The sequence below is a fragment of the Suncus etruscus genome, chromosome 12, assembly GCF_024139225.1.
Source record: "Suncus etruscus isolate mSunEtr1 chromosome 12, mSunEtr1.pri.cur, whole genome shotgun sequence".
NCBI classification, from domain to species: domain Eukaryota; kingdom Metazoa; phylum Chordata; class Mammalia; order Eulipotyphla; family Soricidae; genus Suncus; species Suncus etruscus.
In genome coordinates, this window is record NC_064859.1 from 79520199 (window position 1) to 79534711 (window position 14513).

At 36.7% G+C, this 14513-nt stretch overlaps 1 pseudogene; it reads right to left on the reverse strand.

Annotated features, from left to right (window-relative positions):
- Positions 1–423: 423 nt before the first annotated feature.
- Positions 424–14513, reverse strand: part of LOC126024264 (40S ribosomal protein S20-like) — a 68684-nt pseudogene continuing 54594 nt past the window's right edge.

Here is a 14513-nt window from a genome sequence, read left to right on the forward strand (position 1 = left end):
ACTGATTTGTCTAAGGTTATATACTTCAAATACCCGACAGAGACTAAAACCCTAACACCCTAACCAATCAGCTACACACAATCATCACAACTTTCTTCCACAGATTCCAACGTATGATTCTTATTGAGTTCAAAGTTCAAATAGCAAGATAGCCCTCCTTCCTACCAGATAGGAACTCACCATGTAGCATATCACATTTGAAACCATGTCTAATTGTGTGCTTTGGGATGTTCTCGTTCATCTACTTGGGTGAATATTCTAATGCCATTCAAATGCATATTATGCATATGGAATTTGGGGATACTGAGGTAGAATAAGAGATAATTCAATCACTCAGTAAGTCTGAGGTGGAAATTGGTTACTTGCGATTTTGATTTCTTTTTTTTTTTTAACAGTGAGGATGGGTTTTATTAGAAAAGCAAACTAAGCATCAGAGATAGAGATCTTCACCTCCACCCACTGTTCGATACTTATGGTTGTGGCCTGCTCCACCATATCCATCTTCACCAAGACCATGGGCTATGCAAGTCTATGAGGTGCTTATGGATACACATCTGGAAGTGGTCCCAGGTCTTGGAGCCTTCATTGCATGGGGTCTTTCTAGTGGTGATCTTCAGGATTTTGGTGGCTATCTGCACTGGCCCCTTCACTTTCAGGTTTTTCACCTTGGCACCCCGATTAGGTTAGTGCACACACCTTTTCCAGGGACTTCACATTGCAGCTGGTGAGTGTCATCTGGATGAAATGAAACACCATCTGCGATTCCACTGGGTCTTCCCAGTGTCCTTGAAATCTATGATTGAAGTATAGCTTCCTGACTGACTTGGACCTTTATGAGATAGAAAAACAATGAGTCAGGAACAGGAGCAATGCCAGTGAAGCACCAGTCGTATCGTCAGCAAAATGGATTGTCATGTTTTATTTTTTAAATATATCACATTCATTCTTATTTATCTGACTAGAATTATCAGAACTATAATTCTCTCTACATGCATTCAGATTTTTTCAGAATTTCTCATGATTATACTAATCTTATTAAAAACTGAATTGAGACTAGATACTCTTACTTTTTTTTTGAAAGATCAAAAAAGGCAATGCTTTTATGTAATTTGTGGAAGAATTCACACACAAACAATGCCCTTCAAATTTCTTCCACTGTCTCCCACCTAAATCACAACCTTCAGTTCCTCAGAGAAAAGTAATCAAGAGTTAAAAAAAATAGTTGTTTGGTCAGCTTACTCATAAAATTAATTTACTTCCCCAATATAGATCAGTACCTGAGGTCTTTCCCCAGGATCCAAAGATAGATTCAGGCTTGTTAAGGAGGAGCCAACACTATGTCATTTAATCAATTTGTAATGAAAAACAATCATCAAGAATAATAGCTGTTAGCAAATTTTGATAAATTATTTTATCCCTACAGAAGAATTAGAGATAAATTCAATTTTAACCAGAGTATTTTATCTTGAGTAATCAGAAAGGCAAAAGGTAATTTTCTAATCTAAGTATAAAATAGCATAAAATATTACAGTATAGCACATCTATCTATATACTTGTCATTCAAGACTAGTCTTTGATCTGTTTACTGCATAGTGCTGGAATGGACATAGTTATGGATAGAATTCTTGGAGGTGAGTTTTCACCTTATCTTTATCATCTTTGTCGTCCTTGTCATCTATACCCTGGTCTTCAACCAACAATCCATGAACTAATTGGTGCTTGCTGTAAGTGTAGACTGGTCTGCTGCCTTCATCTTTTGTCTAGGTTAAAACTGACAGTCCATGGACCAGTATGTAGGACAAGTGCCAATATGCAATTGCAAAATGATTGAAGGATGTAGTTCTAATCTACACAGTAATCCTTAAAGAAGACAGCTATTGAAAACTATAAACTTTCTCTTAAACTTTGCTTCCATATGTTTTAAATCTATTTATACCACTTTCCCTTGGCCACTGCTTCCCAGTCTTTTCACCTTACCTCCATTAGTCCATTTTCCTATTAAAAAAGTCACAAACAAGATGGCTCAGATAGTATCTCTCTTGCAATACTGGAAGCAGCAAGATTGAGACACAATCAGGTTTTGATAAGGGTTCATATCTGGATTTATAAAAGAGCTACTTTGTGCTCTGTTCTGTCTTTTTCTTTTTATTTGGAGACTATATCTGGTTGTGTTCACTGATTATTCCTGGATCTATGCTCTGAGATTTACTCGGAAGACTCAGGGGACCATATAGGAATCCAGGGCTCAAACCAAGGCTTACAATATACAAATCAAACACCCACTTTACTATCTCTACAGCTCCATTGTGTGTTATTTTCATAGCAGAAAAAGGGAGGAGAATAAATTCCTCATATCTCTTCTTCTAAGGCAAAAAGTTTGTCATGAGAACTCCATTTTCACACTGAGGATTAGGATTTTTAACATATGAATTTTAAGGAAATCAATCACACCAGCCCCAATACATTTCTTTTTATTAATGATATCTTTATTTAAGCACCATGATTAAAACATGTTTGTAGTTTGTAGTTAGGTTGCAGTTATAATGAAAGAACACCCCACCTTCACCAGTGCAACTTTTCTACCACCAGTGCCCCCATTTCCCTCCTCCATCAATCCTTGCCTGTATTCAAGACAGACATCTTATTTCTCTCACTCACTAACATTGTCATAATAGTTGTTGGTATACTTATTTCTCTAACTTCACTCACCACTCTTTGTGGTAAGCTTCATATAGTGGTCCGTCCTTCCAGCACTCATCTCTATTGTCTCTGGGTATTATTACAATGCTACCCTTTATTTTTCTTAAATACCATAGATGAGTGAGACTATTCTGTGTTTCTTTTTCTCCCTCTGACTTATTTCACTCAGCATATAATATTTTCCATGTTAATCCATGTATTGGAAAATTTTATGACTTCAATTTCCTGATGGATACATGGTATTCCATTGTGTATATATACCACAGTTTCTTTAGCCACTCATCTGCTGTTGGGCATCTTGGTTAGTTTCCAGATTGTGGCTACTGTAAAGCGAGCTGCAATGAATATAGGCATGCAGAAGGCAATTTTGTATTGTGTTTTTGTGTTCTTAGGGTATATCCCTAGGAGTCATAGAGCTGGATCATATGGGAGCTCTATTTCCAGGGTTTTTGTTTTGTTTTGTTTTGTTTTTGCAAAAACTTCATATTGTTTTCCAAAAAGACTGGACTAGATGGAATTCCCATCAGCAGTGAATGAGAGTTCCTTCTCCCCACATCACACCAGCATTGACTGTTCTTGTTCTTTGTGAAGTATGCCAGTCTTTGTCATATAAGATAGTACCTCATTGTTGTTTTGATTTGCATCTCCCTGATGATTAGTAATGTGGAGCATTTTTTCTGGTGCCTTTTGTATTTCTTTGTAGAGAAAGTGTCTGTTTATTTTTTATCCCCATTTTTTGATGGGCCCAATATATTTCTTAGCAAAAACTATTTTTTGTTTTTCAATAATTGTTAACTAAAATAATTCTGGGGTGGGGCCGGAGAGATAGCATGGAGGTAAGGTGTTTGCCTTTCATGCAGGAGGTAATCGGTTCGAATCCCAGCGCCCCATATGGTCCCCTGTGCCTGCCAGGAGTAATTTCTGAGCCTGGAGCCAGGAATAACCCCTGAGCACTGCCAGGTGTGACCCAAAAACCAAAAAAATAATAATAATAATAATTCTGGGGTAGTAAGTCAATGGTGTTTTGTTTTAGTAAAAATCTAGAGCCTTAGAGAAGATAAATCTAAAATATTTTTGTTGATGAATAAGACTACATTTCATTTTCAAATATTAATTTGATAATAGAAATATAATAGAACAACATGACTGTATTAATTAGAAGGAAATAAATATAATATGTATATTTAATACCTTGTGAAAGTGAAATAGTTTTGCAAATTTTTGAACTATTTTAACATATAAATTAAATAATCCCATCCAAATATCTGAATGCTTTACAAAGTATAATTTAAACCTTTAGTATGTGTGTAACTTTTAAATGATTATTCAACATAGCACAAAATTTTGACTAGTATCTTAATAAATATAAATTCTAAGACACCATATCTCATAGATAAGGAAGTCTATATTTTAACAAATGAATTAATATGTGTATAGAAAAATGTTCTTTTTATATAGTTTTAGAAACTATTTAAGCAAAAATACAACTATGAATTACTTGGCTGGAGCAATTTTCCCAATATGGAAAAGAAAAATGCTATAGTAAGACATACATCTGTACAGAAATAAAACTAATATTCATTTATTGTATATATCTGACAAGTATATTTTCCTCCCCATCTTCTTTGATCTCATAGCAACTCAATAATTAACAAAAGCAGCCTCCCATTAATAAATGAGATTAAAGAATTTACCATGGTGAAATATATTTCCATTTGGTCTTTATTTGCTTGGACTATCTGATTCTATGCTTTATAATACAAAGCTGACTCCTGTTTCTCAGATCTTTTCTTCACTCCTTCAGCTTGTCTCCTTTCTTTCTCACTCCAGAGATTTGTAGGCCAGTTTAGCTTCCACAACTAGACTATCTTGTTTTGCAGGAAGACATCCCAAAGAGGAAAGCTAGAGTTTATTCTCACACTTACCTGATTAATCTAAGAACAAAGAAATTTAAATGATATGGATGAATACTGGCTTATAGACACCCCTTTCTTGCTAGTAAGTTGTCAAAATATATGCTATGATTAGTTAGCAATTATCATTTTATTTAAAAAGTGTGAGCTTATTCAAAGAGATTAAAGAAAACCTTTTGATCGAATGTTATTTCACAGAAGTTTAAGGAGTAGTCTCTAATTAAGAAGTAAAACTTGAACACCCAAGAAAATATTAACAGTAACAATGAGACCTTTGAAGTTTTTTTATTCACTTTCAAAACAAAAGCATATAAGTAAGGCTGTTAATTTTTACAAGTAGTTGCCCAAACTTTACAAGTGAACTTCAATTTTAAAAAGATGTGAACAGGGGCTAGAGTGATAGCACAGAAGCAAAGTGCTTTTCTTGCATGCAGACAATCCAGGTTTAATCCCCACCATCCCATATGGTCTCCGCTTGAGCATCAAGAGTAATTTCTGAGTTTAGAGCCAGCATTAACTCCCGAGCACCTCCAGGTGTGACCCCAAACAAAAACCGAACAAACAAAAGATGTGAACAATTGCTAGCACAAACATAGCAAAATGGGATCAAGAATGTTTAAGATTAATAGAGAAAATGTCCTAGGAGAAAAATGTTACTGGCTTAAAAATAAAGAATTTTTTTAGCCTTTACTCTTCAATTTTTTTATTCCAAAAAGACAAATATTTTCAAGTCTTTTAAGAAATCTTCATATCTTAAAATCTACATGTTTACATAATGTGTTTATATTATTTTTAAATTTACCACTACTTTTTTGGTCATTCAGCTTTTTTTTTTTTTGGTAATTATTTTCACTTTTTCAAAACTAAAAATGTAGATTTCTTTTGGAGTCAACTTCTACTTTTTAATGGAGGTGGGGAGTTTACTTGGTGGCATGCAGAGGTTAAGATTTTCTATTGTACACAAATTTCCTTTGCTATTGTTTTTGAATGGCAAGGAAGATAGAGCAGAGTCTGATTAGATCACCACTGGTGCTATTTACTGCATGGTGCTCAGTGCTAGAGATTGTACATGGATTAGGTGACTTAATATCTTTACCATCACTCCTGTCCATAATTTTCCATTGAAATTTATTATTAGTTCTCATTATCTGCAAATACTTTGTAATATTATTAAATATTTTGGTTACCAAGTAGCAGCAGCACTGTCATGGGAAAACTGAGAGAGAAAATTGTCTGTAAAATATAAATTTAACCAGGCGTGGCCCTGAAGACCCTCCTGGTGTGGGGAGGATCTTGGTCCCCTGGACTAAGTGGTCAGCCCAGGGGGCCTATGGCTAGCTGTCCTGCCCAGAGCCCCCAACATACCAGTCAAACACACCCAGAAATCCTGGCATGCGGAGTGTTCCGAGCCCAGCCTTGCCTCTGTAGTTTTTGGATGCATAGGGAGGAATTTCTGCTTCTTCCCGACGTCCTTGCTGACTAACTCCCTGTGATGCTGCTGCTTCTTTGCTGATGCTCAACTGCTGATACTGAATCTAATGCTGAATTTCTCTGTTGAATCTGCTTCTGCTACACTTCTCTAACTCTCCTTCTTAATTCCTCTCTCCCACTAAGCAAGTCTCCTTTACCTGCCCATTCCAGGTGTAGGCAGTTCTAATCATTCAGGTGGGGTAAATTAGTAAGTGGGGAGGAGGCAGGGGTGGTAGCACAAAGAGTAAGGCACCATAAGATGTCTGCCTTGCCCGTGCTAGCCTAGGACAGACCCTGGTTTGATCCCCTGGTGTCCCATATGGTCCCCCAAGCCAGGAGCAATCTCTGAGCGAATAGCCAGAAGTAACTCCTGAGCATTACCGGGTGTGGCTCAAAAACCAAAAATAAAAATAAAAAAAGAAGAAGTTGGGGAGGAACCACCCACAGTTATCATATTCTATATGAAGAGGGAAAGTTTATTTTGATCCAGAAAACAAGCAATAAAATTTTCCATTCAAATGTCAAATCTGTCACTCTCATTTAGGCAGAAGCTATTCTACTATAAATATTTTAGAAATATTAATTTTATATATTCATGTATAAATTTCGTATGTATTGAGAGTATAAATCTATTTTCAATCAAGGCAAATTACAGGTATTTTAATTATGATCTGTCCTTGGAATCTATTAACCTGGAACTCTGTTGACATCATGAAGGAATTATTAATTTAGTCAGCTCTAATTTATACATTGGTGAACTTTATTCTTTTAATTGGTTCTGTTAATAGCATTCATGCTAAGTTTGGAGAAAATTAGAATTGAAGGTACAAAGCTTATACACACAAAATCATGATTTGTATAGATGTGATGTGAATATTGTTCATAGAAGGAAAAATGAAAATAATTTAAGTTTGGGATAGGATATAATGTGAGGATGAATAACACATTTCAACTTGATTTTCCAAGTTGGAAAAAATGCAGAATAATATAACTAAGATGTATAATAATAGTATGTACATGAAATGGTTAATGGAAACAGGAAATTTGATCTGGTCTATAAAATTAGGCTTATCACAGAATGGAGAGTAAAAGAGAGGGAAAATAAAATAATGGTGAAAGAAAGCTGACACTGGTGGAGTCAAAGGTGATGGAACATGCATGTGGAATTCTATCTACATGTGGAATTCTATCTATATGTAAATAAGTGATTTAGTTTTTTAAGATGTAAAATAATAATTATTTTATCGCATATATCTTCATTTTTTATATATGGACAGATAGTCTGGAAGATACTTAGTGACTGAATCCTTCTTACTTTTCATTTAGCAAACTCTTCAAAAATGTTCTTAGAAAATGCCCATTTAATAGTAATGAGCTGTGGTCAATATGATATGTAGAACTGCAGTCTTTTTATTTGGGATATCATAAAAACAAAGATAATAGGAAATCCTGATGGTCATTGAAGCACATAATCATCTCTATTTAAAATTGTTAAAATATCATTCTTCTTTACCAGGTAATAGCTGGATCTATAGTAAGACCTACAGTGTTTTACATCTGATTTCACTTGACTTTAAAAGTAAACTCTTAGATAAATGTTTCTACATGTAAGTGGCAAAGTTGGATATTTGAACCAAACATTCAAAATTTAGAACTAAAGTAGCTAAAACTTGTAAGTTCTTGCACGTTCAGCTGGAAGTTGAACATACGCTCATATATTACAAGCCACTATTACATAGAAAATGCAATTTCTGTTAAATAAAGAATAAAATCCAAACATAGGACCAGAGAGAGATTACAACATATAGGACATTTGCTTTACATGCAACAGGCCAAGCTGATTTTCAAACTCCACATATGGTCACTAGAGCCCTATCAGAAGTGACCCCTGAGTGCAGAAGCACAAAGAAGCCATGAGCACTGGTCCCAAAAAAAAATTCAAATTTAATTCCAAACTGATTTTTTTAATATTCTATTTATGTATTTATTGGTTTATTTGTTTCTGGGCCACACCTGGCAGTGCTCAGGAGTTACTTCAGAATCTGTGGCTCAGAAAACACTCCTGGCAGACTTGGGGACCATATGGGATTCCAGGGATAGAATCCAGGCTGGCTGAAATCCAGGCAAATGTCCTACTCGATGTGTTATCACTCTATCCCCTACTTGAATTTTTTTTATAAGTAAGGTGGGACATGGCTGTAATTACAGTTTTATGAAAATTTAATTTGATATTATGTAGATATGTTGGTGTACATTCTCCCAATAGTCCAGTTTTTATATCATATGTATCACATCAAAAAGGAAAACCAAGACAATAACACTCATTTTCTATTTTTCTGCTTTTAAACAATCAATTAATAGTTTCTATCTGAACTATTCAAAAATCTTTATGGAAATGAAGTCATACCATATTCTTTTATTATTGAATTATCTCTTTATTATTGAATTATCTCAGTATAATGTGTTTAAAAATCAGCTTTTGTTGTACAATATTGCATTTTGTAGTTATATTTTTTCTTTACACAAACACTAGCTGCTAGAAATGTGTGCTGTTTGTTGTTTCACTTTAGTAAATAACATATAACTCTAAATTCAAGCATAAATATAAAGCAATTTGGAGCATTGATTTTGTTCCCTTCGTGTTATGCATCAGCTAATGTCAGTTTTTCTGTCTAAGGTAGTAGTTTATGATTCTTTAATGTCTTATAAGATAGCACAGTAGTAAGGTGTTTGCCTTACACACAACCAATCCAGGAAGGACGGTGGTTCAAATACTGGCATTCATGAGCCTGCCAGGGGCAATTTCTGAATGAAGAGCCAGGAGTAACCACTGAGCATTGCCAAGTGTGACCCTAAAATAAAATAAACAAACAAAAAGGCAAAAACAGGGTGGGGGGCAGAACGATGGCACAGTTGTAGTGTGTTTACCTTGCACAAGGCTGGTCCAGGAAAGACATCTGTTCAATCCCTGGAGTCCCACATGGTCCCCCAGACAGGAGCAATTTCTGAGCACATAGACAGAAGTAACCCTTGAGCTTCACTGGGTTTGGCCCAAAAACAAAAAGAAAAAGAAAAAGTACTAAACCAATTGAATCATTGACTTATTACTGACAGAAAATTAAATTTAGTAAAAATAGGAAAGCAAATTTTCTTCTCGTCCCAACTAAACATAACAGAATTAATAAAATAAATAGAATACACAGAATATACATGATTTTTTCCTCAAAGTAAGTCAAAGTAACTTACAAAAAATCACTACATGTGTCACAAAGCAACTGAAAGTAAATATACTACACTGTAAGTACTGATGAACTTTAAGATGTAGGACAGAGAAATCTTTACCTCCAACTTGCTAAGGAAAAGATGCAATCCCTCTTGGTTTTCTCTTGGTACTTTAAAAATGTACTATTTAACTTATAAATAACAGATTTACTTCTCATACTTCCAGAGTTTGGAAGTCCAGGTTGAAACCACTAGCAGATTCATTACATGGCTAAGAACTGAATTCTGGTTCATAGAACCAGAGGAGTGATGCTTACTGCATTAGTTCTCTTCAGGGTTCTATTCCTTTCATAAAAGCATCATTTATGTCACATAATCATAAGAGAAATGCCACCTCCTAATGCTCAGCTAGAGGGTAGAATATCAACATGGAGTTTGGGGGAATACATTCTACATATAGTATTTGACTTTTGTGCTCCAATCCAATTCATGTAAACACACTCCAAAAACTTAAAACATCATTTAGGACATTCAATTCTAGTGTTTTAAAACCCAAAACACTTACAGAAAGATTATTTCCATCAAAAGTGGGAGAGATATAGAATATGATTCATTTCTTAAGATGTCTTAAATTGCTTTTCATCTATGCATTTGTAAAACCAAAACAAGAATTATGTTAGCAAAAACAAAGGTATTAGAATAAGGATAGTATAGACATTTTCATCCTCAAGTGAGAAATAGGAAAAAATGAGATGTGATTTGGTCTCAAATATCTCGTCTTCAAGGAAAACTCCATATATATATATTGCTTACAGTTGGTGGTTCTTAGGCTACTCCTGGCCATTCCTGGCTAATTCCCCATGAGATCTTAAATCTCTTTCCTCTTATATTCTGCCTCCTAACCCAAGGGATTTGAGAGCAAACTATTTTTTAAACTTATGAGAGCTTCTCCTCTGCAGCTTTGTAAAGAAGAAATTGTTCCCAAGGCTTCATATACTGCCATACATAGAGGCACAACATACACATATACCTATGCATATACTGTTTGAATATTACAGTACTCTGTATCCAGAGTGAAAAAATAGAAAACATGGACATATTTACTATGTGTCTCCAGTGTTTGTTTCTTTTGTATTCACTTTCACTTTGTTATTCCTTCTTTTAATTAGAACCTCCACATTAAAAATTGCATTTTCTCTATCTATTTTCTTCCCTCTTTCTCTCCCTCCTTTCATTCCTCACTTCCTCCCTCCCTTCCCCTTCTCTTCCTCACTTGATTCCTGGGAAGGAGAATGTAATGGAACTGAGCTACAGAGAGTCCAAGAATTGTCTGTTCAGGAAAAGACATACTTTCCTTCTTTGGATTCTCTCTCCTTCAAGCTGGGCATTGGCGTTCCAAATCCCCCCCGTGCTGGTGACAGCATGGTGTCCTGGAGAGCATCTCTTGCCTATCCAGCCACGTGAAACATAGGCACGGGCTCAGTCCCCATGTGCTGTCGTCAATCCCACTGGCAATGGGGGTGTGGGTTCAACACTCATGCAGGTTTCTGGATTTCTCATTGGCTAATGAGGTGGGAGACACTGAGCTCCTCCCACAGCTCACAGATTAATTGCGTTGTTCATTCCACGGTAAAGTCAAGTTGTTTGTTGTGGAGGATCCTGGTGGACACCTAGAACTCGAGCACGATGAACCCCCTATCTCAAGGGTGCTCCTCTGAAGAGAAAAAGCAAATGACACTGGCAAGAGCCAAAATAATAGTAAAGAAATAAAATGCTGAGGCAGGATCTGGACAAGTCTAATGCTAGGGTCAGTGTGTGTAGTCATTGGCCCCAGGATTGAGACCCTTGAGTCTTATGGCTTCTGCCTGAATCTTCCACCAGTCCTTCCACAATTGCCCTCTGCCCTCACCCCAGGTACTGTCCTGGGAAACTAGGCTAATGACCACCAAGGATCTCCTCTACTGGAACCTATCCAATTTCCCTCACCAAACCAGAGTTCGTTGGGCTCAGGGCTCAAAACCCTAGATAAATTTCATAAGCTCCTCCTCCATGAACTTCAAAGAGGGCGAATCAGGACTTTCCCCCCTATTGACTAGTAGCCACTCCTTGGAACAATTTCCCAATTTCACAAGGTCCTAGAGTTTTATTATTTTTTTTTTTAGTTATGTGTTACTATGTCCAGTTGGAATGATAGGGGACCTGGCGATCTTACATATTGCCAAGGCCCATCTCTGGACTTCATTGTGTCCAAAGCATTACTACTTCATCTGACAGTTATTTTCTTTGGTGCCCACATCAAATTGTATTCAGAGATCTCACTAGGTGAGACTTTGGGACACTATGGATTAGAGGCAGGTGCTCATAATCTCCTTAACACACTATCACTTCATCTACTGTATAATAATGTACTTGAGTTTATTCCTATCTTTTTTATTCTTTAGGAATTTTGCATTTTTCACATCATTTCTTGCCCTCACATTCTCATTTGATTTCCAACAATTCACATGCTCACTTCTCTACTATATCCTCCCTGGATTTGCCCTAGACTTTGGAGTTATAAAAAGCCATATTGTGTTCCTGAGACAAACTATATAAACTTTTCATTTCCCTCAATCCATTTTTTCTCAGCAAATGCTACCCTTGAACACATGGCCCAAACATAGCACCTTTTCCTCGAAATCCCATGTACACTCTTTGATAACTGAAAGGGATTATACTTCCTAAGGACACTATAACCATAATTCCATTCTGCCTCTTTCCCCAGAAAGAAAACCCAGACCATGTGGATGTGGCAGAGATCAAAGTGCCACTGGAAAAATCAACAGAACAGTAGAAGCTAGAGAGCTTCAGTAGAGAGCTGGGTGGCATAGAGGCCAAGGTAGACTTGAAATGCCACTCTTTTTCCTGGGTTAAATGCTCTAAACTCTTGAATTCCATCCCTTCATTTTCTGTCAATCGCTACTTTCTCTTGAAGAGATGATCCCACATATAACAACTTCTCAAAATCTCATGTACCTTATTTGATGGATGGAAGGAATTATCCTTGATAAAGACACTACACAAGCACATTTTTATCCTGTCTCTTTCCCCAGAGGGAATTCATGGAACATATGGCAGACATGATGTGCAACTGGAAAAATCAACACAGTATTCAAGCTTGCCAGGAGAGCTTGTTGGTACAGAGGTCAAGGTAGACTTGACATGCCACAATGTAATCCTGAAACAAACTATAAAAACTTTTTATTTCCTTCCCTCCATTTTCTCTTAACTAATGCTAATCTTGAACACACGGGCCCATATTCACCAACTTCTTGAAATCCCATGTATAGTCTTTCATAGCTGGAATGGATTACCCTTCTGAAGGATATTATACCAGCATATTCTATCCTGCTTTTTCCTTAGATGGAAAACCCAGATTATCTGGATGTGGTGGAGACCAATGTGCCACTGGCAAAATAAACAAAGTAGTTGATGCTGCCTGGAGTGCTAGATAGCACAGAGTCCAATCTAGGCTTGACATATCACACTGAGTTCCCAAGACAAATTATATAATCTCTCAATTTCTCTCCCTCCATTTTCTCTGAATACTACTTTTCTTGAACATTTGGGTCACATACACCATGTTCTCCTTAAAAATCTCTGTACAATATGGTACTTTGGTTGGCTGGAATGGATTACCCTTCATAAAACAATAAACTAGCAAAGTCCACCCCTGCCTTTATTCTCAGATGGAAAACTAAGACTACATGGATGTGGCAGGAAAAGAATGTGCTACTGGAAACATCAACAGAGCAGGTGAACCGGCAAAGAGAGCTGGACAGCACAGAGGCCAATATAGGCTTGATATATCACACTAAGTTCCTGAGACAAACTAAACTCTTGATTTCCCTTCCTCCATTTTCTCTAAATGCTATTTCCCTTGAAATCATGGGTCCACACATTCTCCTTGAAATCCCATGTACACTCGTTGATGGCTGGAATGAATTATCCTTCATAAGGAAACTACACCAGCAAATTCCATGCTTTCTCTTTCCCCAGTTAAAAAACCCAGATTATGTGGATGTGGCAGAGACCAATGTGCCACTGGAAAAATCAACACAGCAGTTTGAACCCTAGCAGGACACCTGAAAGGCATAGAGGCAAATGTAGAATTGACATGCCAGTCTGATTTCCTGGGACAAGCACTCTATACTCTTAATTTCCTTCTCTCCATTTTCGCTAAACCACTACTTTCCTTTAACACAGGGTCCCACACATATCACCTTCTCCTAGAAATCTCATGTATACTATCTGATGGCTAGAAGGAGTTACACATTCTAAGGCTAGTATATCAGCAAATTTCTTCCTGCCTCTATTCCCAGATAAAAAACTAATACCACACGGATGTGGCAGAGATGAATGTGATCCTTGAAAAATTAAAAAGAACAGTTTGAGCCTGCAAGGAGAGCTGTATGTAGGCTTGACATACCATACTGATTTCCTGAATCAAATATCTAAACTTTTTATTTCCCTACTTCCATTTTCTCTATCTGCTAATTTTCTTGAACACATGGGCCACACACAGCACCTTCTCATTGAAATCCCTTGTACACACTATGATGGCTGGAAGGGATTACCATTTTAAGGACACTACTCCAGCAAATTCCATCCTTCCTCTTTTTTTTTAAATTATTTTTAAACACCGTGATTACAAATATAATTGTAGTTGTATGATTACAGTCATGTAAAGAACACCACCCTTCACCAGTGCAGGATTCCCACCACCAATTTCCCAGATCTACCTACTCCCCCACCCCACCCACACCTGTACTCGAGACAGGCTTTCTTTTTCCCTCATTCATTCACATTGTTATGATAGTTTTCAGTGTAGTTATTTCTCTAACTGCACTTATCACTCTATGTGGTGAGCTTCATGTCATTAGCTGTACCTACATGGGAAGATGGGGGGCAGTAAGGGTTGGGACTGAGGCAGTAAAATATTAGAAATGAGCTTTGTAGGACAGTATCAAGGTCACAATACAAGATGCATATTATGGATATATAGAATATATGCATACAATACTATCATATGAAAACAAGGAGAAAAAATTTTCACTGACTGTCCCAACATAAACCAGTGCTAGAACGGCCCACCCTCCTTCCAGAGCGCATTCCCATTAGTGTAGGGAGAGATAGGAAGAAAGCCTGTTGACCCCTATAGAGTTCACC